At 42.4% G+C, this 23,211-nt stretch overlaps 1 long non-coding RNA gene across 1 annotated transcript; it reads right to left on the bottom strand.

Moving 5' to 3' along the window:
• Positions 1 to 20,219: 20,219 nt before the first annotated feature.
• LOC138288492 (uncharacterized) lies at positions 20,220 to 21,204 on the bottom strand. The gene is made up of 2 exons (XR_011202414.1): positions 20,918 to 21,204; positions 20,220 to 20,350 (listed from the first exon to the last, which is right to left on the bottom strand). It is a non-coding gene; the product is annotated as an uncharacterized lncRNA (long non-coding RNA).
• Positions 21,205 to 23,211: the final 2,007 nt, after the last annotated feature.

The raw sequence follows: 23,211 nt of genomic DNA, 5'->3' as shown, positions 1-23,211 counted from the left end.
GCCTATGGGCTTTGACATTGCATTAGTCATTACATTCTGTATTCTGCCTATTGGCTTTGACATGGCATTAGCCATTACTTTCTGTATTCAGTTGAGCCGCATATGGGCTTTGACATTGCATTAGCCATTACATTCTGTATTCTGCCTATTGGCTTTGACATGCTGTATCCAGTCTAGCCGCCTATTGGCTTTGACATTGCATTCCTATTGACTTTGACATGCTATTAGATATTCTGCCTATTGGCTTTGACATGATATCATATATTACATTTTGTATTCAGCTCCGCTGCCTATTGGCTTTGACATGATATCATATATTACATTTTGTATTCAGCTCCGCTGCCTATTGGCTTTGACATGATATCATATATTACATTTTGTATTCAACTCCGCTGCCTATTGGCTTTGACATTGCATTCCTATTGGCTTTGACATGATCTTATATATTGCATTTTGTATTCAGCTCAGCTGCCTATTGGCTTTGACATGATATAAGACATTGCATTTTGTATTCAGCTCAGCTGCCTATTGGCTTTGATATGACACTAGACATTGCATTTGATATTTAGGTTAGCTGCCTATTGCCTTTAACATGACATTGCATTTGATATCTAGGTTAGCTGCCTATTGCCTTTAACGTGGAGTTAGACATTGCAGTTGAGAATCCAAGCTGTATTTTTCCAAGCTGTGTTTTTGCACCAGAGAACCAAGATGTTTTTCTCACAGTAGACTAGACATGATAAGAGAGAGTACATGGGTGTTGTTTTTTCTTCGCTTGAGCTTGGGAACAGGAGTAGTCTTGGAGACCTGGCCAGTCTCCAAAAGGCTTGCTCAGTTTCCCAGGTCTGAGAGGAGGGGGCACACCTTTGTAACGAATGACACAGGCTGCAGAGAGTCAGATTCGAATCTGCCGGACCTCGTGCTGGAGCTTGGCGCCAGCTGCCAGCAATCCCGTGTGGGTAGATGAATCTCTCTTTCTCGCGGCTGACAGGGGTCATCAGCTTGCAGACCTTAGAAAGATGAAGCTGTGAATAGTTCCCACACGGTGAAGTATTTGTTTTGCTTTGCATTCAATATCTTATAAATATAACCTGCTGTGTATATTGCAAACTGATATATTTTGTTTGATTAACGCGGACTTGAAAGCTACTAATTCGTCATTCATAAATATTGTGGTTGGGGAAGAATTAACAACAATAAAAGTCTTCTTTGACCTCAGAAGTGCATTTCTGTTGTGTTATGTTAGTGCTTAGAAACTAAATAAGAGGAAAGCACTACAATTGGTACCAGGAGTCGTAGGGTCGGTCATTACGAGGTGATTAAGAGGGTGTTGACGAGTTGGTAGATTTCTAAGTGCACACTTTAAAAGTGTAATTGTTTTTGTTGTTTGGAGAATTACAGAAATTGTTTTTTTTTGGAGAATCACAGTAGCACGGCAGACCATGTCTGAGAATACATGTGTTGATAAACTGCCTGATGGTGCTAAGAAAAACTGTGAATTGTTTTCTGTTTGGGGAATTACAGAAGAAAATGCATGTGTAGCTAAAAGGCCTGATAATGCTTTGAGAAATAATTCCTGTTGTACATATGTAGAAAACTTGTCTTTTGGAAGTAATGATGACAGAAAGGTTTGGATACCTTTATCTTCTTACAGAGAAATGCAGGAGAAATGTAGGCAGTTGGAACATGAAAATAGGAATTTACATGAGCAAATTAGCCCGACTGAAAGTTATAAAAGGGCTGTTTTTGAAGAATCTTTCTTGTCCCATTCCAGTAATGAGGGGGTTAAGACAGCTCCGAGCTGCACTGAGTTTTCGTGTGAGCCAGGGTTTTTGGCAGACAAAATGCATTCCTTAACTGATAAAACGGACGAGAGAGACCAGAATGTGATTTACGAGTTACCGTTGCAAAATGCACAAGTAAAACGAAGGATTTTAGAGCAAGACACCCCGAGTTTCATTAGCTTGTTTGATTTTTGGAAAAAGAATAGCTCTCATTTGAGTGAAATCCTAACACTTTTGTATATGGTCACTGTGAAAAATTATATGCAGCTGCGCGCTTGTGATTTGGCAAATGAAATAATGCAGACTTTAGGTTTCTGCGCAGTGCAAGAAGGAAATACTTATGTACATGTAATTCAAGAACAAGGGAAGAAAATAGTGCCCCTAGCTAGAATCATACAATGGATCTAGTACTTGCAAGACAGGGCTAGAGTACCACAGGTAAAAGAGTTATCAATGAAGTTGTGTGCACCATTTGAATTCGTGTCTACTGAAGATAAAAAGCATGTTTGTTTTACTAATGATTCATTGACTGAAATGTTGTTTTCTGGCACCGTAGAAGGAACAGCGTTGTATAATGTGTGTCAGATTTTAAAGCAAGAGCTACGTGAGATGTGTCATTTTTACGCTGATTTTTGGTTCATTGCTAATGTTTTAGCACCTAACTGGTTCAATTACCTTGCAGATGTTAATGAGAAAAATTCAGAGAGAGAAGTGTTCACCCAGAATTCTGCCTTAGTGGGGATGGCTAAGTGGGTGCCCCAGAAATGTGAACAGCTGAGAGAAAAAGCCACTTACAGGTGGGCAGAGATGAGAGAGATGCACATTCCCCTAGATTTGGTAAAAACTGTGCAGCACGCACAAAAGCAATCTGTCATGCAAGCAGTCACAGAGCAGTTGGGGAGAGGAAAGTTACCAGAACAGAAATGGCAAATTGATCAGGTTTTAGGGAGAGTGATTGCTGCAAATTACCAAGGAAAAATCGAAATTATGCTGATACCTAGAAAAGAATCTGATTCATTGATACAAATTGGAGACAGAATGGCCCAAATTGGCAAAAGTGCAGTGAATGGAGGTTTGGTAAAGAATGAGTCTGCCCCAGCCCTTCTGACAGTGCAAGAAAAGGGAAGCTGTGGTGCAGCAGATAAAAACCTCAGTGCTGATGTGTGGGCTGAAGCCCCAAGTGACCCTCCAGAACCTGCAGAGAATATAACAAAGGGCCCCAAAAACGTCCTGCTGATTATAAAACAGGGAAAGAAAGAGGAAGGGTGCAGTTTAAATGAAAAATGTTATTTGCAAGAAAAGTCATACTTGTTTCTTTTGCAGATCCTACCACGTTTCGCCACTGTCCCTGAGTGTGCTGTGTGGTCCCCCTTCCGGTGTGTGCGTGTGGGGTCGGGGAAGGGACCGAATCCCCAACCTGAACCTGGCTGAGTAAAGTGCCAGCACCATGGATCCATTTTGCGCAAACTGCGCCTTCAGTTCAAGTTCAACTTGTTTGATTGCATTCTCCCACTGGAACTAAGCTGTGTTTTTTTTTTTTCGTATGGAACTCTGACTTTTGCTTATCTTCCAGCAAACCTTTCAGGTGGACCGTGCCCCTTTACATGAGCAGAACTCATGCCACATCAAATTGCTAACACTGTTGAATTAGAGACTCATTCAGAGTATAAAAATTGCCCAGTCTTTTCTATGTAGATGTATCTGATGTGAAAGGTTATGAGATCAATGTGTTAATTCACTTCTATTGCTTTACAGGGATTGCTTTGACTTGCTGATAATGTTTTTTTTTGTGCTGATGTTTTTTTTTTGTTTTTGTTTGAAACAGGAGATATGTGAAACAAAAATTCATTGGTCAAAGGGCGGAATGTACTGCCATTTGATGGAGTTTGTTTTGACCAATGACTTTGTGTTTCACCACTGCGCATATTAGTTGCTCAATGTTCACCAGTAGCACATGGTATGTTTTGTTCAGTTTAGCCGCCTATGGGCTTTGACATGGCATTAGCCATTACTTTCTGTATTCAGTTTAGCCGCCTATGGGCTTTGACATTGCATTAGTCAATACATTCTGTATTCTGCCTATTGGCTTTGACATGGCATTAGCCATTACTTTCTGTATTCAGTTGAGCCGCCTATGGGCTTTGACATTGCATTAGCCATTACATTCTGTATTCTGCCTATTGGCTTTGACATGCTGTATCCAGTCTAGCCGCCTATTGGCTTTGACATTGCATTCCTATTGACTTTGACATGCTATTAGATATTCTGCCTATTGGCTTTGACATGATATCATATATTACATTTTGTATTCAGCTCCGCTGCCTATTGGCTTTGACATGATATCATATATTACATTTTGTATTCCGCTCCGCTGCCTATTGGCTTTGACATGATATCATATATTACATTTTGTATTCAGCTCCGCTGCCTATTGGCTTTGACATTGCATTCCTATTGGCTTTGACATGATCTTATATATTGCATTTTGTATTCAGCTCAGCTGCCTATTGGCTTTGACATGATATAAGACATTGCATTTTGTATTCAGCTCAGCTGCCTATTGGCTTTGATATGACACTAGACATTGCATTTGATATTTAGGTTAGCTGCCTATTGCCTTTAACATGACATTGCATTTGATATCTAGGTTAGCTGCCTATTGCCTTTAACGTGGAGTTAGACATTGCAGTTGAGAATCCAAGCTGTATTTTTCCAAGCTGTGTTTTTGCACCAGAGAACCAAGATGTTTTTCTTACAGTAGACTAGACATGATAAGAGAGAGTACATGGGTGTTGTTTTTTCTTCGCTTGAGCTTGGGAACAGGAGTAGTCTTGGAGACCTGGCCAGTCTCCAAAAGGCTTGCTCAGTTTCCCAGGTCTGAGAGGAGGGGGCACACCTTTGTAACGAATGTAACAGGCTGCAGAGGGTCAGATTCGAATCTGCCGGACCTCGTGCTGGAGCTTGGCGCCAGCTGCCAGCAATCCCGTGTGGGTAGATGAATCTCTCTTTCTCGCGGCTGACAGGGGTCATCAGCTTGCAGACCTTAGAAAGATGAAGCTGTGAATAGTTCCCACACAGTGAAGTATTTGTTTTGCTTTGCATTCAATATCTTATAAATATAACCTGCTGTGTATATTGCAAACTGATATATTTTGTTTGATTAACGCGGACTTGAAAGCTACTAATTCGTCATTCATAAATATTGTGGTTGGGGAAGAATTAACAACAATAAAAGTCTTCTTTGACCTCAGAAGTGCATTTCTGTTGTGTTATGTTAGTGCTTAGAAACTAAATAAGAGGAAAGCACTACAGTGGTGATGCTGCTGGTCCTTCCATATGGTCAAAGCAAGTGCTTGTGAGCTGGGATGCTAACCCCCATGATGGCCCCTGCAAAAAGGAAAGTCAACACAGAAGTGTGTAACCAGCCCATGCCAATCAAAGTGCAAATAAAGGAAACGTTTGGGCTTCCTACCAAGACTAAAGCCCTAAAAACGTATAAATTGAGCTGCTTCCCTGCAGCCTTAAACTGAAAAAGTCCTGCTAAACACCAATGAAACAAGGCAACAGTATTTAACCCTTAATACTAGAAAGAACATACTTACTAAACAGTTTAAGGATTACAAGATTTGAACAGTTTCAGAAAAAATATTTTTGCAATTTTGCAACTTTAAAACTACAGGAAATTTAGAAAAACATTATCTCCCTGTCTCTGAGTGAGTGGGTGAATGTCTGAATAAGGGTGAGTGGATGAATGTCAGAATAAATTAACGTTTTATAGAATGGATGGATCAGTGAATGAGTTAGGGCACAGATTATTGAATGGGTTATGGAATGCCTTGCTAGATGGCTAAACAAATGTATGGACAAGGCAGCATGGACTGGAATGCATGGACGGATGGATGGCAGAATGAGTGTGTAAGGCATTCAAAAATGCATGAACACAACCAATTAACCATTCATCTACCCATCCTCTAAACCCTACTCATATCCACCCCCACACCACCAACACAAACATGCCACAAAGAAGGACTTAATCTGATGATCAAAAACTCTGACATACTGGCTTTGCTAATGCTTATTAACGTTTTGCATGTGCTGTTACCATTTGCAAAACCCTAGCAGTTGGGTGAATATAGGGGTTGTCAACACTAAACCAATGCTACCTGTGTCCTGTGTCTAGCGCAGATCTTAGAACTAGAGGCTTGTTTTAACAAGTTCAAATGATATTTACAACCATTTTAACGTCAGCACCTATTAAAACTAAATGCACCTAAGCAACCATTTGCTATGGATTAGCATGTTGTGGGAAATGTGGTTACTGATTCAGGGGGTGAAATCCTACAATTAGCAACCACAATCCTTATCATGGTGACGCACAGGCAAACCGCAATTAACTTATGCTCAACCCTCTGGAAACTTGATGCAGAGCAGTCAGGCATATCCTAGAGACAATGTGTAAAGTATGCAGCAATTCAGTTATAAAGTGAAAACACAACATAAGAAAAATCCCTCACTGATTTAGAAAAATAGAATACAACTTAATAAATAAATCAAGACCAAAGTAATAACATTTCAACCAGTAGAACCAGAGATAATGCAATTTTAAAAATGTAAGTGAAAATAGAGCCAAAAATCCCAAAGCGCCACTCGCGGCTAACAGCTTGTGCAAGACTGGGAGAAAGACTCAACTTCAGGCACCACTTGGGGGTCAGAGACTTGATCCAGCAGGATCAGGGTGCTGGTTCACATGATAGGGAGCCTGTTATGTATAGCAGGCTAGCCCTTGCACTCACTCTGGGAGTCCTAGGTTTAGGTGCAGGTCCACTCCCTCGGATTTAGGAAGGAGGGCAGTAGGGCAGCAATGCAGCAAGGCAGCAGTCAAGCAAGGTGGCAGTCCAGCAGGGCAGCAGTCTAGCAGAGTGGCAGTCCTATCAGCAGCACAGCAGTTCTTCTTCCTGGAAGGGTCTCCACAGGTCGAAAGGTGTACTGAAGAGTTGGTGTCTGAAGTCCATTATTTAAACCAAGTGCCGCCTTTGAGGTGGGAGAAGCTTCTTAAGCTTTCCCTCTGAAGTGCACAGGTTTCCAGCATCCCCTACCCTGGCTCCAGACTAACTACAGGGGGTATGCAGCCCTAAGAGTGGAGGTAGGACACAGCCCATTCAAGTGTAAGTAGAGATGTGCTCAGCTCCAACCTCCCATCCTGCCAGTGATTGCCCATCCAGGCATATCTAAGCTCTCTACTGTGTGTGGCTGTCTAGGAGGAACACACAAAGCCCAGATGTCATTTACACCCATTCATGTCACCCAGAGACAGTCTGCTGGCACTAGATGTCTAAGGCAAGAAAATGGCAACTTTCTAAAAGAGGCATTCTTAAAATTGTGGTTTAAAATCCAACTTTGCCATAAGAATGGATTTTCCATTACAATTCCAAAGACACCAAACATGAACTGTTTCTCTGTTCACATTTGGAAGTCACACCATATTGAATGAAATAAGGTAACTCTAATGTTATCCCATGAGAAGGGTAGGCCTTGCAGTAGTGAAAAACAATTTAAAGAATTTTTCACTACCAGGACATGTAAAATTTAAAACGTAAATACATGTACATGTTTTAAGTACACTGCACAATGGCCTCAGGGCAGTCTAGGGCCTACCCAAGAAGTGACACATGTATTGAAATTGAAGATTTGGACCTGGCAAAAGGTTTCTATTGCCAGTTCAAAAATGTAGTTTAAAACTGCATGCACAGGCTGCAATAGCAGATCTGAGACATTGTTTAAAGGGCTACTTAAGTGGATGGGACAATCAATGCTGCAGGCCCTCTAGTAGTATTTAGTTTACGGGCCCTATTACATATAGTACCACTTTACTAGGGACTTACAAGTAAATTAAATGGGCCAATTGCATGCAAGCCAATCCTACCGTGTTTAAAGGAGAGAGCACATACACTTCAGAACTGATTAGCAGTGGTAAAGTGCGTAGAGTCCTAAAAGCCAACGAAAACAGGTTCAGAAAACAGTAGGGTGAAAGCAAAAATTTTGAGGATGACCCTGCAGAAATGTCCAAGTCCAACACATGTGTAAAATATTTTATAAAGGCTGTTACCACACAGAAAGTTATTAAAAACTACATGGGTTTCTCCTCATTTAGGGTCCATAAATTACCCCATAATTCGATGTTATTCTCATGGAGATGAATTTGGCCCACGTTAATTATGCTGGTGGACATTTTGCCGCCTGCACTCCAGCCCATAATTAAACAGCACTGCAGCTGAAGGTGGGAAAACGCCTGTGGGCGGGGTGAGGAGGGCAGAGAGGGAGCAGGAACTGGCACCCCCATAGAAAAAAAATAAAATAAATAAACCCACAACAATAACCGAGGGACAAATACCAGTGTCCAGCCAGAGTGTGTTGGTACTTCTCCCATGGTGAAATGTGTGCCAGTTGAGAGAACACTGCTTCTGCAGTCCTTCTCAGGTGGATCTATTCTGAGGACATCTGCAGCACAATCTGCAAACCTATGATCAACACAGAGACCTTCAGCCTTTAAATTGACCAATGTAACACCCTGCAGAGCTATTGGTTCATCCATGGGATGTCTGGATATTAACTCCTTCAGGCTACTGGTGAATCAGCCGTCAGCATTAACAGGTTTAGGGACTGACCACTGCTGGTACAGGGCTGGATCCCTCCTGATTTAGGACCACATTACTGCAGGTATTCTTATTCCTCCTTATTAGAATTACTGAAGGTAAGAACATTTCTAGATCAGCTGCTATGCAGGACCCTTTCTGTTCTGCAGGTTCTCCATCCCAATAACTTAGGACACTTCCAGGATGTCAAAGAGGAATGCTTGCAGACAAGGTCCAAAAACTGGGCTAACCATACTCCTAAGGGTACCATCAGTAAAGTATTTGAAATAAATGACTTACTAATTAGAAAGAACTGTCCAGAAGGCCCATCAGTGCTGGAAACTGACTCTGCCCTTGACTAAAGGAATGGACAAAGTTAAGCTAATTTCAAACACCAGAATGTTTGGATAAACCTTCATCTTCAGTGACCTATCCTTTTGGAAGCACTAGTTCACATGTCCACATGCACATAATCAGCAATACATTTTGGCTTTAATTACAACCTCATTGTGCATTTTAAAGACCAAACCAACAACTTTAGAACTTCAACCTTGAAAAAGATAAACGGACAAATTACATGTGAACGTTTGGCTATTATAAACTAATATAAAAAAAATCTGACTGGTTGTCTTCAAAGATTTTCTTAGAAGTCTTACAATAGCAATCTTATTGATATATTGCATGCCTCACTATTGGTGGCTGTGGCAGTGAATATATCTTAGAGGTGGTCATGCTACTCTATGGATGAGCATGAAAAAAGGTGCCACTGTTTCTTTTCTTCATAACTTCTTTAATTTCTTCACATTGTAATCTTATTATGTTGCTGTGTTTCCAGGTCTTCATTTTATTTCATTATTTCCTGTATTAACAAATTGTAGCATCTACCTGTAGCCACTCCTTGGTTCCCTTTGACATGTTGGCTTATTTTTCAGCTCATACTCAGGTGACAAACCCCATATATGCCTCAAGTTGTAGCCCTGTTCTTTGTTCCATGGACTTTGAGGCTCCATTGATCCCGTACCACAACATTTCTCTTATTATAATACCTAATTGCTTTCCAGACATTCATCAGAAAAGTAGTCTAAAAGCTCTCAGTACATTTAGATGCAAGACAGTGGTGGCAAACTAAATAATGTCCAAAGTGACATCTCAGTCTCAGGCCCCAGCTGTCATGTGCATTCTAGCCATACAGCAACCAATTAATTATGGTACTGAAAGAGCTTTGCAGAACAATGTTAAAATGAGTTGGAAATAATTTGAGCTCAAATAGCTAATAAGTTTAGGAAAGTATGATTTCGACTTGGCTTAAAACAGAACTTTTCTAAAATAGTGGTGTTAACTACAGAACAAACACATTTGTGGTTATCACCAGAGAGACTGTAACAATCAAAGACATAATGGCAATAAATGAGATAGTATCAGTGTCTTTTGAGGGTGCTTATATGCTCTTGACTGGGTAGGCCTTTATCCCCAGAAGCATGGTGTTAAGTGGTACATGCCAGAACATGAGCACACTTTACCAAAAATATAATATCTTATGTTTTTATGCTCCAGATAATAGTTTTCAAGCTGGTGAGTTTGATGTTACCGATGTTTAAGAACACTTCTCATGATAGTGTTTAAGTGGTAGTAACTCCACATTGTGACAACATAGCATCAGTCAGCATGTGTTTCATCCTTGTGCCCATGCAGGGTTTTCTCAACTGAAGTTAATATGTTTGACATGAAATCTAACAAGTTACATTTAAAATAAAATCCCAAATGATATCAAACAATACATTCTAATCAAACAAATTGGAATTTCCTTTTTTGCAAAAAGAAAATATTTGAAACATTTAAAAATACTATTTTCCATCTGTGGTAAAGTGTTTTCTTGCATCTGGAGTTCTGGTCAATTTGGAGTGTGAATTTGGTATGAAAAAGCCATGAAAATGTCTTACATTGTAATGCTTTGAGGTTAATTGTGATTAGACGTTCACAGGCGCTTGTGATTGCTATGTCGTGGTACTACTTGTCATACAGCTTGGGATTCAACTAAGAGATGTCCCAAGGCCAGTCAGTACCAACTAACTAGATCTGGAACCTCCACCACAGGATTCTACTATGACTCAGAGGAAGCAGATGGAGAACCTTTGATCTTTCACCTCCCAAAATGACAACCCATCTCCTGTCTTAAATTAAACCACAGGAAATACAATTACAAAATCATGAATATGAAGGGATGAGAAATAAAACCTGTGAACAAAAACACAATATCAAGAAGAACTTTCACATAAGAAGTATTAAAAATGTGTTCATAAAATCCATGAAGGTATAATGATGAGGGAACTTTAAACACCAAAATATCACCACACAAACTTGCAACCTAATTGGTGCACTCTCTGTTCTGCTAGACTGTGGTAAGTTTCTGGTACCAACACCTTAAGACCTTTGCTCTGCTACACTGCCTCCAATCCCACTCTCATCTGCAAGAAGTGTGGTCAGTCTTTTTTTAAACTCAATATTTGCCATCAACAGTACTCCACTGAAGCCATTCTCTCTTTCCCTTCTCACATCACTAATTTCACCCATCTCCTCTTTTCCTTTTCTACCATGCCACCCTTCTCTTATTCCATTTTGGCCATTCTCCATATCAACAAACCTTCATCCCACAAGACCGCTGTAGAAGGCCCTTTGAATTTTGAAAACCCTTGTCCAAACATCCAGGTTTAACTTTCATCCTGTCACCCTTTTCCACCCGATCTCCTCCATCATTCACTTTCTCTCTTCTTCTTCTCTTACACAAACCCTCAACAATATTACATTTTAACCAGGCTAGCAAAAATTTTGTCTTAGGTATTTCTATACGTTGTCAATGAGAATGGAGATGTACCTGTAGCTCCATTAACACAAGTGCCATAAACCACAAAATGGCTTTTATAGCACTATCCACATTCAATCTACCCTTGAATGCCATTTGCAAAATTACTTTAATTAACCAATTTGTTCTCTCCCCCATACCATTAGATTGTTGATTGTACACTGAGGTCCAATGGTGTTTAATGTCATATTTTTACATAAACCTGATCATGTCACTAGAATACAACTGTGTACCTTTGCTGTAAGGAGCACTTTAGAACCACCTCCCTTTGTAAAGATTTATTTAAAGGTATGGATGGTGCTGACTATTGTCATTTCCTGGACAAATCCTCTGATATGTAATCCAGTAATACCAGCACAAAATGTTTTGATAATAGTAGACTCCAAGTGGGCCCAATAAAATCCATTCCTACAGTATCCCTGGGCACCCAGGATCCTCCAACCACAGGACACCTCCTCTGCCTACTTTCAATTTCTTTCATCCTCCTTGCATACTCTACATCACTTAACCCTCTGAAAAATATCATCATGCATGCCAGACCACCAACATTTTTCTTTCACCCTTCTCAATGTCAGTGATTGTCCTAGATGCTCCTCATAGTCTAGATCACGATCCCTTTCCTCAAAACTTTAGGAACAAACCTTTCACAATTTTACACAACTCCTAATCATGAGTTCATCTTTGAGGCTTAAGAGTGGTTTGGCACCACTCCAACTCCAGACAACTCTCTCAAACCTGTTCATTGCTTATAAGTTTTCTGACACCATATCGGCCTCATTGGCACACTGTCAGTCTGCTTTGGTGATGGTCCCATAGCATACATCATGAATGCTCGCCACCAATTCTTCACATCCTAATGGACCGTTCTCATCAAGATCATGTATGAGCAGCCATGACAAGCAATTAGGTCACCTCCTTTTCCATCCTAGGATATGCTCAATGGCATACCTGAAACTATTGAGAGTTGCCACCAACATTGCCAACCTCACTGACGCATTTGTCATGCCCCCGGGTTGTAAAAAAATGTTGACATATATAAGTGTGAAAATATTCTAAGACCCATGCTGATGTCAGCACCTTCCTTTGTATGACTGCAAAATGTCTACTAGGATCAGTTAGAGACCGGAAAGCGAAAGTCCTCATTGTCTCGCATCCTCCATGGATTTCCGCGCCCGACCGGGACTAGGGAGTAGAAACTCTGCTGGTGCGGCTGATTCCAGGCAAGTTAGACATTATTCTGGTTCCCAATTAAGAAACCTTAATACTAGCCTATGCAAAAGCAGGGAGGAGATGTCTACACCTTCCTCCCTTTCGGAGCCCAGCTGGTTTTGCCAGGTATGTGCTTGGAATCCTCGGGTGCCTCATTCCCAGGGGACTGATTTTAAGGCCCCGCAGCAGGAAGCAAGCTTTAGTTCTAAGCCCCGTATTAAATGTGGGATAATAAATGCTAGGTCTCTTCCCAAGCATAGTCTCGGAATTAGGGAACTAATAATAGAAAAGAATTTGGACTGTCTGTTCATTACGGAGTAATGGGCTAAAACTGACTCAGACCCTGACTTTGTGGCTGTTTTACCCACAGGATATGGGGGGGTTAGAGTAGAAGGACAAAACAAAGGGGAGGAGGGGTGGCAATTCTCTTTAATAATTCATTGAGCTGCAGCCTTATCTCATTAGCGTACTATTCTGATGTCTGCAAAGGTGCTTACTTTAGAATTAAAATAGGTAGTGCACCAAATTTGGAAGGCCTTCTACTCTGTCGCCCCCCCTTCCCGGACCAAAAAAGCGATTCTTGGAGCTGTGGCTGCAAATTATTGAACCTCTATCTACACTAGACCGGAGTATCAACTTGGGGACTTCAACTTCCACCTAGATGATAAGGAGGATAAAGACACTACCACGCTTTTAGATTTTATGTCAGGGCTGGGATAGTCTCAGATGGTTAGTTCCCCCACCCATTTAGCTGGCCATACATTGGATGGCATTTTCTCTACAGCTAATACCCTTGAGATGGGGGACTGTAATCGACTAGACTGGACTGATCATAGCATTATTGCTTTAAGGATAAATCTCAAGGGAAGTAATACATTTTCCCTTCCGGGTACTGTGAAGTACAGGAAATGGGATAAGATAAAGAGCGAAGACCTTTCTGCCATTTTAGAGAAAACTCAGTTAGATGGACTGAACGCTCCTGAACTTTCTGTCTCTGCTTTTAACACTTGGATCATGAAAGCTATTGAGCTGGTGGCCCCCTTGACGGTAGTGCACAGTACAGAGAGGACAAGAAATTCTGCCCTGTGGTTCTCTGCCGACTTGAAAAGCATCCAAAGAGAATGCAGAAGACACGAAAGGAAATGGAAACTTTACCCTACGTTACTAGAAAGCATTAAATTAAGAGATATTAGAAATCAATATAAATCAGCCATTAAACAGGCAAAAATTGCATACTTCTCTCAGAGAATTTTAAAGGCCTGAAATTCCCCTCAGGAATTATTTAAAACTGTGAAGTCCCTCTCTACTCCTTTGTTGCTGCAAGGGCTAGACAATTCACAATCACTTTGCAATAGGGCACCTAGTTTCTTTAAGGACAAAATTATCAAAATTCATAAAGGGTTCCAGGACCCCCCACCTCTGCTGAGAGATCGGGATTTAGATCTCTACACAGCACAGCCTGAGCACCCCATCCTAGAAAATGTTGCTCCACTTTCTTCAGAACAAATTAAGGTCCTTTTAACAAGGACTCATTCAGGATCCCCCGCTGACCCCCGCCCCCCAAGGGTTTTACAGCGAATTGGTGACACTGTGTCAGGGCCTTTGGAAAATCTGTATGCCGGGGTGCTGGAAAGGGGCTCTTATCCTCCAGAATGGAAAGAAACAATCATTGTCCCCTTAAAGAAAAAAACGGATGGCGGCTCAGAAGACCTTAAAAATCTGCACCCTATTGCGCTCCTACCCACTTTAGCGAAAATTCTGGCGAAACATTTAAATCAAGAGCTCACCTCGTTCCTGACTACTTATGGCTGTCTCGATGGCTCCCAACATGGGTTCCAGAAACATCATAGCACGGAAACTGCCCTGCTGGCAACCACTGAAACAATTAGAAACCAGGTAGATACGCAAGGGGATGCAATTTTGATATTGCTGGATTTGTCGGCTGCTTTTGACACCATCTCGCCACTCAGATTAACTGACCGTCTTTATGAGGTTGGTGTGAGACGACCAGCCTTAAACTTGCTTTCATCTTTTTTTCCAGAAAAAATAATTTGTAGTTAAAAGTGGGGACTACACTTCGGACCCTTTTCAGCTCCCTTGTGGAATTCCTCAGGGATCCTCCCTTAGTCCATCCCTGTTTAATTTGTATGTTGCGCTTTTGGCAGAACTAGTGCATTCCTTTGGGTTCCAGGTATCTTCCTATGCGGATGATACACAAATCATTGTTGACTTTGGAAACAAGACGAGGATATTGCTAAACAATTTCAGGCCTGCATGCTTGAGGTTAAGAACTGGATATATAGAAATTGGCTTAAAATGAATGCAGACAAGACAGAGGTCATAGTCTTCGGGGCCAGGTCACCTGTTTGGGACTCTAATTGGTGGCCGGAGCCGTGCAGGACACTTCCAGTCCCCTCAGCCACAGTGAAAAATCTGGATATTCTTTGTGACTCTGCTTTAACGTTTGATTCTCAGGTTAATAAAATCACCAATGCCTGCAGCTGGATTCTTAAGATGCTCAAGAAAATCCTCTTTTTCATACCTCAGGATTTGAGAGTAAAAGTAGTACTAGCCCCGATTGGATTGAGACTAGACTACTGCAATGCTTTTTATTTGAATATTAATCAATCCTCGCTAAATAAGCTACAATTGATCCAGAATCATAGTGCACGTTTGGTTCCGGGTCTAGATAAGTATGCATCGGCCAAAGATAGCCTGCATAAACTTCATTGGCTACCGATTAGGAAGCGGATTATCTTCAAAGCATTGTGCTTGGTTCATAAGTCCCTTTACTTACTTGCTCCTCCCTCGCTTCTTCCTTTCATTAAGTGGTACATACCTGGGAGAATGCTCCGTTCAGCTGATCGGAAGTTAGCTTACGTCTTTAGGACCAAGAAAGTGAAACGGGAGGGAAATGAACTTTTTCTACAGCGGCGGCCAAATTATGGAATATTTTACTTTTGAAAATTAGGAACATTCCTTCCCTTCAGCTATTTCGTAAACAACGGAAAACCTGGCTATTTCAAGCATAATCATAGACGGATCGCAGTATCATGGCCTCATTTCCTTCTCATAGTGCTTTGATACCTCTGGTCGAAATGCGCTCTATCAAATACTAGATAAATAAATAAATAAAATAGATTTCGGACAAAACTATAGCAATGCCACACAAACAGATACACACATACACACCCATCAAATGTGGTGCATGTTATCTTTCCCAACTCAAATGGTATGAGACAGTTGGACTCAACAATAGTTTTCTTCACATCTTCACAGCCCCTCTGCTGTAACTCAGATCAAACAAAAGACTTTCCTCCCCTAAAGGCACTGCTCACATTGTGTTCTCAGATTGATTACCACAACTAAGACATATTGGAAGACTCATCCCACACCTTTCCTTTTGTTAGCCTTTCATTAGATTAGATATTTCCCCACATATAACCCCATACATAAACATAACTCCACTGAGCCTGTGGATTTTATATCTCTGGGCTCCAATGAGACCTGACCCCAAGTTTCAAGCTACATTTTTCTGGTGATGTTTGTGTACATCTCTCTAGAATGAACCATCAAATCAACTTCTGTCCCATTGATCATCAATGTAGGTTTGGTGTGTCTCTTCCTGCTGCGATTATTCTCATCTCCCTCCACACTAAGACTCCTATCTACACTTTCAAGTTCTTTGCCTACCATAACTGCACTAAGCCTATCTCTACATCCTCTAATGAAATGCTCCTATTTGCACACCTCCTACAACCCTTGTAATTGCAAAACACGTTTTAGTATCAAAAGTATGGTAGATACTTCCACACCTAGTGTAAACTCGGTTTGTGGATCCAAATACTTCATCAACACCCACTGCTTTATTTGAACCAGTAGTTTTTGGTGCTAAGCACTGCCACGTAACTGTCAACAACGGCACTTATGACAGCTTGCCACATAGTGGCACTGTCTGTCTAGTTTGAGATAAGCACAACAGTTGCTTATTAATTCTATATACATTAAAAATTACTTACACCTGCCACCCAAGCCAGTCTTATAGGTTTGGGGGACTGGAATAGTCTGAATTCTCACACTTGGAACAGTGTCATGGTTAGTGGTTGTGTAAGTACTGTCATTGGCAGTGCTAGCAGGAGCAATGGGTGGTGCCAACTGTAGTGATCTCCTGATGAGGGCCCTGGCACTTATTTATGTATTTATTTATTTATTAATTAATTTATGTATTTCAAATTAAGCATCACCAACACTACTCTTAATGCCCATCCTTTTTAGGTCTCAGATCAAGATGGCACGCATGTGCTGTCTCAAACCAAAACATGCTGTATCTACTTTGTGGGCTTCAGCCTGCCCATAAGCTTCTGATTAGCTCCCTCCATCGTCACTCTCCTAATCTTACTCCTTATTTGTAATGGCATGCATGCGTCATGCCTCTTCCCATCTTCCCCCCCCCCAGAGCAGGGACGAAGTACTACCACTCCTCCCATTTTAGATTAGTTTTTAGAGACTACTTTTTTAGTTTGTTTTCAGCACTTAACACAATTGCTTGTACTTCCAGCCACTCTGCGCTCCTATGTATATTTGATTTTGTTTCTTTTGAGCACTTAACATGAGGGTTTAACACAAGCTCTTATTTTCTTTATTTTCGGCTGAAAACACAAATGATCATGTTAAGATCATGTTGAGCCGCAGCTCGAAGTAAGAGTTTGCGAGCGCGGTGGGCTTAGACGTCCACCGCAGAGTGTGTGCCTGACTCCATTGCAGAAGCGGCCCAGCTAGGTCTGTGTGAGGCCTGCAGGGGAGCCTGGTGAGTCCCGCTCGCTTCAGCTCGCAGCCCTGCCTGTGGCTTAGCTAAACAAAGCCACACTGAGCAAAAGCTCGGCGATTCAAGCTAATCTAAGCGAGTAAGCAAGCAACTGTGTTATTTTGACCACTCAAACACATTTCCAACTGTCAAGTTCTATTCCTTCCTACCAGAATCCCCACTAGAATCTCAAGTTTTCAAATATATTGGAAGTGGCCTAGTAGAATCATTGTGTTACGGAATAAGGTAGCTGCATGCTTCACCTCCGATTACTGTGGGCCTTCTGGATTCCTGGGCCCCTTTAGAATTCAGGCGAAAAGGAGAGCTAGCATCACAGTTCAATCGATAGATGGTGTCTCAAGCTGCTTATCCAACGAGGGCCCATCAAGGCAAAATCCTGAGAAGGAATAAAAAAATACAAAAGCATCGGATATGGCAGCAATCGATAGGTTTCAGCATGAGGGGGAGGTCTCCTCATGCAGGGAGGACAGTCACACTGGTCAACCCGCACCTCAATTAAGTCCCACAAAATAACAGACTACTTTGGGGTGATGAATAGGAGTATTAAGCACCAAGCCCCCACCTATTTTGACCCAGGCTTCTGACTTAAGAGGGGGATCCGTGGATGAAAGAGCCCACCCTCCGCAAGTACCACTCTTCCCTATCTTTAACATCTTGGGGAGCAGAGCCATAAATTCGATGGTGAGGGAGTCCAAGTTGTGTGGCAGCAGATGGGCATCGGGGGGACCAGTGCCCTCCTTAAGTAGTCAGGGATCAGTTTCTCTCCAGTCAAACATGCTGAACAGCATGACCAACCAGCAATCCATGCAACGTCCACGTTCAAGCGTTCTTGGAGGTGAATCAACATAGCCTGCCGGGATCCTGAGCTTGAAGAACTTGTAATAAAGAGGGAAGTGCCACTAGATCAACACCCTTAGTTAGCCAAGAAGGCGCTCTGGAACACCCTATTCAACTGGCAGATCTTAGGGAATCAGAAGGGCATTTCTGACAACCTTTGACAAAGAGAGAGAGCAGAAACACACAAGGAAGGGTAGGAAGAACATACAGGTGTCCCCCAGAAACATCACAGAAGTATTAACCTGCAAAATACAGGATGATGACCTGGGGACCACTCCCCCAGGCCCTTAACAAAAGACAATATCCCCTGGAAGCCTTTGACCCCCACCCTGGCAATGGAAGGGCCACAATTAGGAGGTACTAGTAGGTTTTTTCAGGATCGGCAAGCAATCATTCTAACAAGGGACTTAGAGGGAAACCAGTAAGAGACTGGGCACCTCGTGGGCAGGCAAGTAGAGATGGCATCCAGGTCAGATCGAACAGGAACTCCCATAGAGCAATTAAGCCTTGTAAATAATGCAAATCAGTCCATGCTGGCCCACGGTCTCCAGTTGCTGTGGTTCCCAGAATATAAGTCTAGAGGTCTCCAAGATATGCTTAACCGTTCCACTGTTCTCAAACTAAGAAATGCACTCCCGGGCCTGGAACTGGCGTCTTCAGATGATATTGCCGCTATAAACTTTATACAAGCCCAGGTTAGTCAACAATCAGACCCAACTGTAGTAGTATTTGCATCACCGCCTCTCCCAATGCAAATTTTGGAAAGGAAAAATATCCTAAAAGACTGGGGAATTGAGGTTATTTCCTACTCAGGGGAAAGATACCCACATCCACTACTGCAGGATTGTCCTTTAAAAAAGAAGGAAGTAATGCCTTGGTCAGTTTTACGAGGGGCAAATGGGAAGTCCAATACCGGTGAATCTGCTAAAGAAGTGACTGGAGAAGGGATGGCAGTTCAATTAGATTTGAAAATGAAAATACGGGAAGAAGAGGCCTAAAGAAGGATCATAGCCAGACACCCTTTGACAAAAGGCCAGTCCCAGGATAAATGGCCCTGGCTTCTGACAGCGTTAGTTTCCAGACTATCTCCAAAAAGCTGAATGATAGCCCAGTGACTGCCTCATTTGCAAGGATCATTGAGTATTTGCTCTTGGAACATAGGGGTCTTCGGTCCAAGCTGGAAGACCCAGAGGTTATTCAATGTCTGGATTCTTTTGATATTATAATGCGGCAGGAAACATGGGCACTTATGAGTCTCCCCTTAATCGGGTACAAGGAATTTAGCAAGCCAGCAGCAAAACTCAACACATTTGGAAGGGCAAAAGGATGTTTAGCAACCTATAGCAGCACTAGACGTATGGCTAAAATGCCGATCCCTCAGAAAAGAGATCAGCCGTTCTTGCAGGTTCACCTGGACGACTGGGCAAAAAAAAACAACACACGTGACCACCTGATTTTGATTAACGTTTATGTCAATCCTAAAAAGAAAAAGATGGAAGTTAATAAACTCCTAGATCATCTACTCCACATTAAAAAAGAATTCAACTATGCCCATTGGCTTGTCTCAGGTGACTTTAATCTTAATATGTTTCATTCACCAAGTGAGGATCATGTGCAAATAGCGGTCCCATTGCTCATTGCCTTCCCAGATAAATAAAGATAAAATCGGTGAAAAGTTAATTAAGAGCTGTGAGTTAGCAGGCATTTTTGTATTGAATGGGCGGCTGCTGTCGGTGGACAAGAGCCTCGGAAAAGGTTGTTTAATACCTAGACAGTACCCTGGTAAATGCTTCTTTATTTAATTTTGTGAGTGATTTTAGAATACAAGATCATCCAGGAAGCGACCATAACCCACAAATAATTACAGTTCAGAACAAAGCACGTATTCAGGAAGAATCAAATTTCCTTCAGGGGGAGCTCCGTTCTGAAAATTTAAAGAGACTAAAATGGAGTTCCTGTTCGGTCAACGCACAAGCGGAGGAAGAAGTGGAGATCCTGGAAAACATGGCTAACGAACCTTTGCATGTAGTTGCCTGTAATAGGGTGGCGCAATGATGACAAGTAGCCCATGGTCAGATGATATAGTGATTTTATTTTTGTTAAGAGTTTTCAAGGTGATTCTGGATTTATGGGTGTAGTCGGCCGCTACTCTTCTGATTCTCTTCTCGCTGTCTTCTCTTCGCAGGGCTCATAGGAGGAGCATCTGGGAAAAGAACGGAAACAGACAGGGGTAAGTGGTCTGATATTTACTGGTCTTTTATCTTCCTAGTCTTAGTTCTGTTTTCTTTCCTGTCTCTCTGTTTCCTATATGTTTTCTGTCTGGTTTGAGTCATGTCTTCCTCTATTCTTTTCCCTTGTTCCATTTCTGTTTCTCTTTTCGTTTCTTGAGACCTCTCTCTCTCCCACTCTCTCCTTCTTTCTGCTTTCTTTCGTGGGTATCGCGACCTTCTCTGTAGGGGCGTTTCTTTCTCTTTTCTTTCTTTCCACTGTCCGTGTTTCCTTCTTTCTCTTGACCTATCTCGCTCTATTGTGCCTTTCTCTTCAGTATCTCGGCTGTAGGACCAGTCTTTATCCCTCTCCCTCTGTTTTCCCTTGTAACGTCCTCAATGTCGCTTTCATTTTGCGCGTTCCTAGCCTGTCTATAAGCCACCCTCCCTGGGTCTTATGTCATAAGATTTCTAATGTACGCCTTAACGGAATTAAACACAAAAGTTCCACTCCTGGAGCATCCCCTCCACGTCCCTCCTTCTGGTATGTGTGTCCCACGCACCTGCACTGGCCACGCTCTTCCCTGAGCGTGGCTGGAGTTTGGGTTTAGTGCCTCCCGGGCCTCTGCTCTGTCCTGCCTCTGATCCTGAGGTCGTCACCGCTGGTCTCTCCTGGGCCGTCATCAGGAATGCCTCCGTCATATTCCTCGTTCCCTTCTCCGTCTGCCGCTTCGCAGTGGTTTCGTACTCCGGGTCCCGTATGCCCTCCTCTGAACCATCCAGCTCCTCCTTTTGAATCCAGGTGACGGCGCGAAGTGGCTGTTTCTACCTAGCGTCACCCGGATGTAGAACTGGATTGGTCTCTGCCCGGAGGACTTCCGGGTCGGAAGTGTCCTTTGTTGTGATACCCCCGGAGTACGGCGGGTCCGACTGCGGTAGCGTCGGCCCGTCACATTGCCATATGGGAATCATTCTCAAAAAACCTTATTAATCAATTTTCGGTGAAGGGTAGGTCTAAGGGTGCATACTTGGGACACAGTAACAGCATACTTATGCCACGTGCAGTACGGCTGAGGAAATCAGTGGTGAATAGGCTCTTGAGGCAACTGCGTAAACATCCGGAAGATGGATCAATCATAAAATCTCTACAGGAGGAAAGCAAACTTCTAAAAAAAAAAAAAAATCAAAACAGGAAACGCTATGGGGGAAATCTACATCATGCATCGGCATCTGTAAACTCTAGGCGCTTCTGGAGATTGGTCAATAGTATTGAAAAAGGCCTCAGAGCCGGCAACAATGCAGATATCCTCGAGGAGGCATATGCTGGCCCAGCTCAATGGGACAGGGGCCCCGGTGGGTCTGAGGCCCAGGAGTCCATTATGTTTACCCCATTCAAAATAACTAAAATAATAGAAAAATCACGTACAGATTGTGCACCTGGCCCCAATGGTTTACCCCAGGACCCGTTTAAACTGCTGACAACAAGATGGGTGGCTTTTTTTACTGTAATGTTTAAGTATATCTTGGCAACAGGTACAATTCCGGACAGTTGGAAGGGCTAAATAATCCATCCTATTTATAAAGGAGGGAAAGCCTCCAAACCATCTAACTATCGCCTAATTGCCCTTTTGGATATGGCCCTCAAATACTTTTCCATAGGTCTTTTGCAGCACATAGAATGCTGGGCCTCAGACAGTGGTATGCTCCCCATTAACCAAACAGACTTTACTAAGAAGCAGGGCACTTCAACTAACCTCATGGTACTTAGTTTAATAATCAATAGCGCATAGGCTACAGGGACGCCTCTTTACATGTGTTTTGTAGACTGTGTTCCTCTAAACAAATTGTGGGCAAAATTACAGCAGTCGGGGCTCTCAGCAAACTTACTGAATGCCATTATTATGCTCTACTCAAACACCTGAGTAAAAATCAAACTTGGGGATAGTTCCCATCTATCCAGGTCTATTAAGACCGCAACTGGATTGAAGCAGGACTGTGTTTTAGCTCCACTTCTTTTCAATCTATATATAGGTGACCTATCTCCAGTTCTAGATAATCAGCCAGCCCACCCCCCTTCCGTCTGCGACTGCCAAATATCCAACCTACTTTATGCAGATGACCTGTTGTTGTTTAGCAACTCTAGAGAAGGTTTACAGAAACTTCTGGACAGTTTAGGAAGGTATGTGCAGGCCAATGATCTGGAAATAAACCAAGGTAAAACAAAAGTAATCCCACTTAACCGCAAAGCCTCTCTACACCATAAATGGTATTTGAATGGGTGTCATATTGAGGAAATGGCAGTATACACATATCTGGGGGTCAGGATCGACTCAAAAGGTACATTTGCAGGGCATAGAGAAGTAATTAAGGAGAAGGCGCAAGCCTTAAATCGTGCTTTTGTGAATCTAGCACAATCAATCCTTGGGCGTCCTCTTAGGCCGATGACCATGGTTATGAGAGCTAAATTACTACCTACACTTTATTCATGTCTTTTGATAAACCGTTTTATGTGAAACGACTTAACAGTCCAATAGGTCACTGGTACAATCAACACAGGTAAAGTAGTACACCACATAGATCCAACACAAGATACACTAATGCACACACAGGAACCACTGTCCTATTTGTCAGTTTGCACACATCCCCTTAAGGTGAAACCAGACTTCTTGCCCCATCCCAACTCCCCCATATCTTTGTGTATTTGGCTGGGTGCCCTCGCACTTCGCAGACCACCCCCACAAATGTCCGTTGAGCTCTGCTGGAACCCACCCCATCAAACACTCCCAGGAGAGCCAGCAGCGAAGCTACTTCAACTTCCACATGTATAACTCTCGAAATCTCTCTGACTACCGCCCTC

Source organism: Pleurodeles waltl, chromosome 4_1, assembly GCF_031143425.1.
Source record: "Pleurodeles waltl isolate 20211129_DDA chromosome 4_1, aPleWal1.hap1.20221129, whole genome shotgun sequence".
NCBI classification, from domain to species: domain Eukaryota; kingdom Metazoa; phylum Chordata; class Amphibia; order Caudata; family Salamandridae; genus Pleurodeles; species Pleurodeles waltl.
The sequence above is the reverse complement of the archived record's forward strand: the minus strand, read 5'-3'. Positions and strand labels throughout refer to the sequence as shown.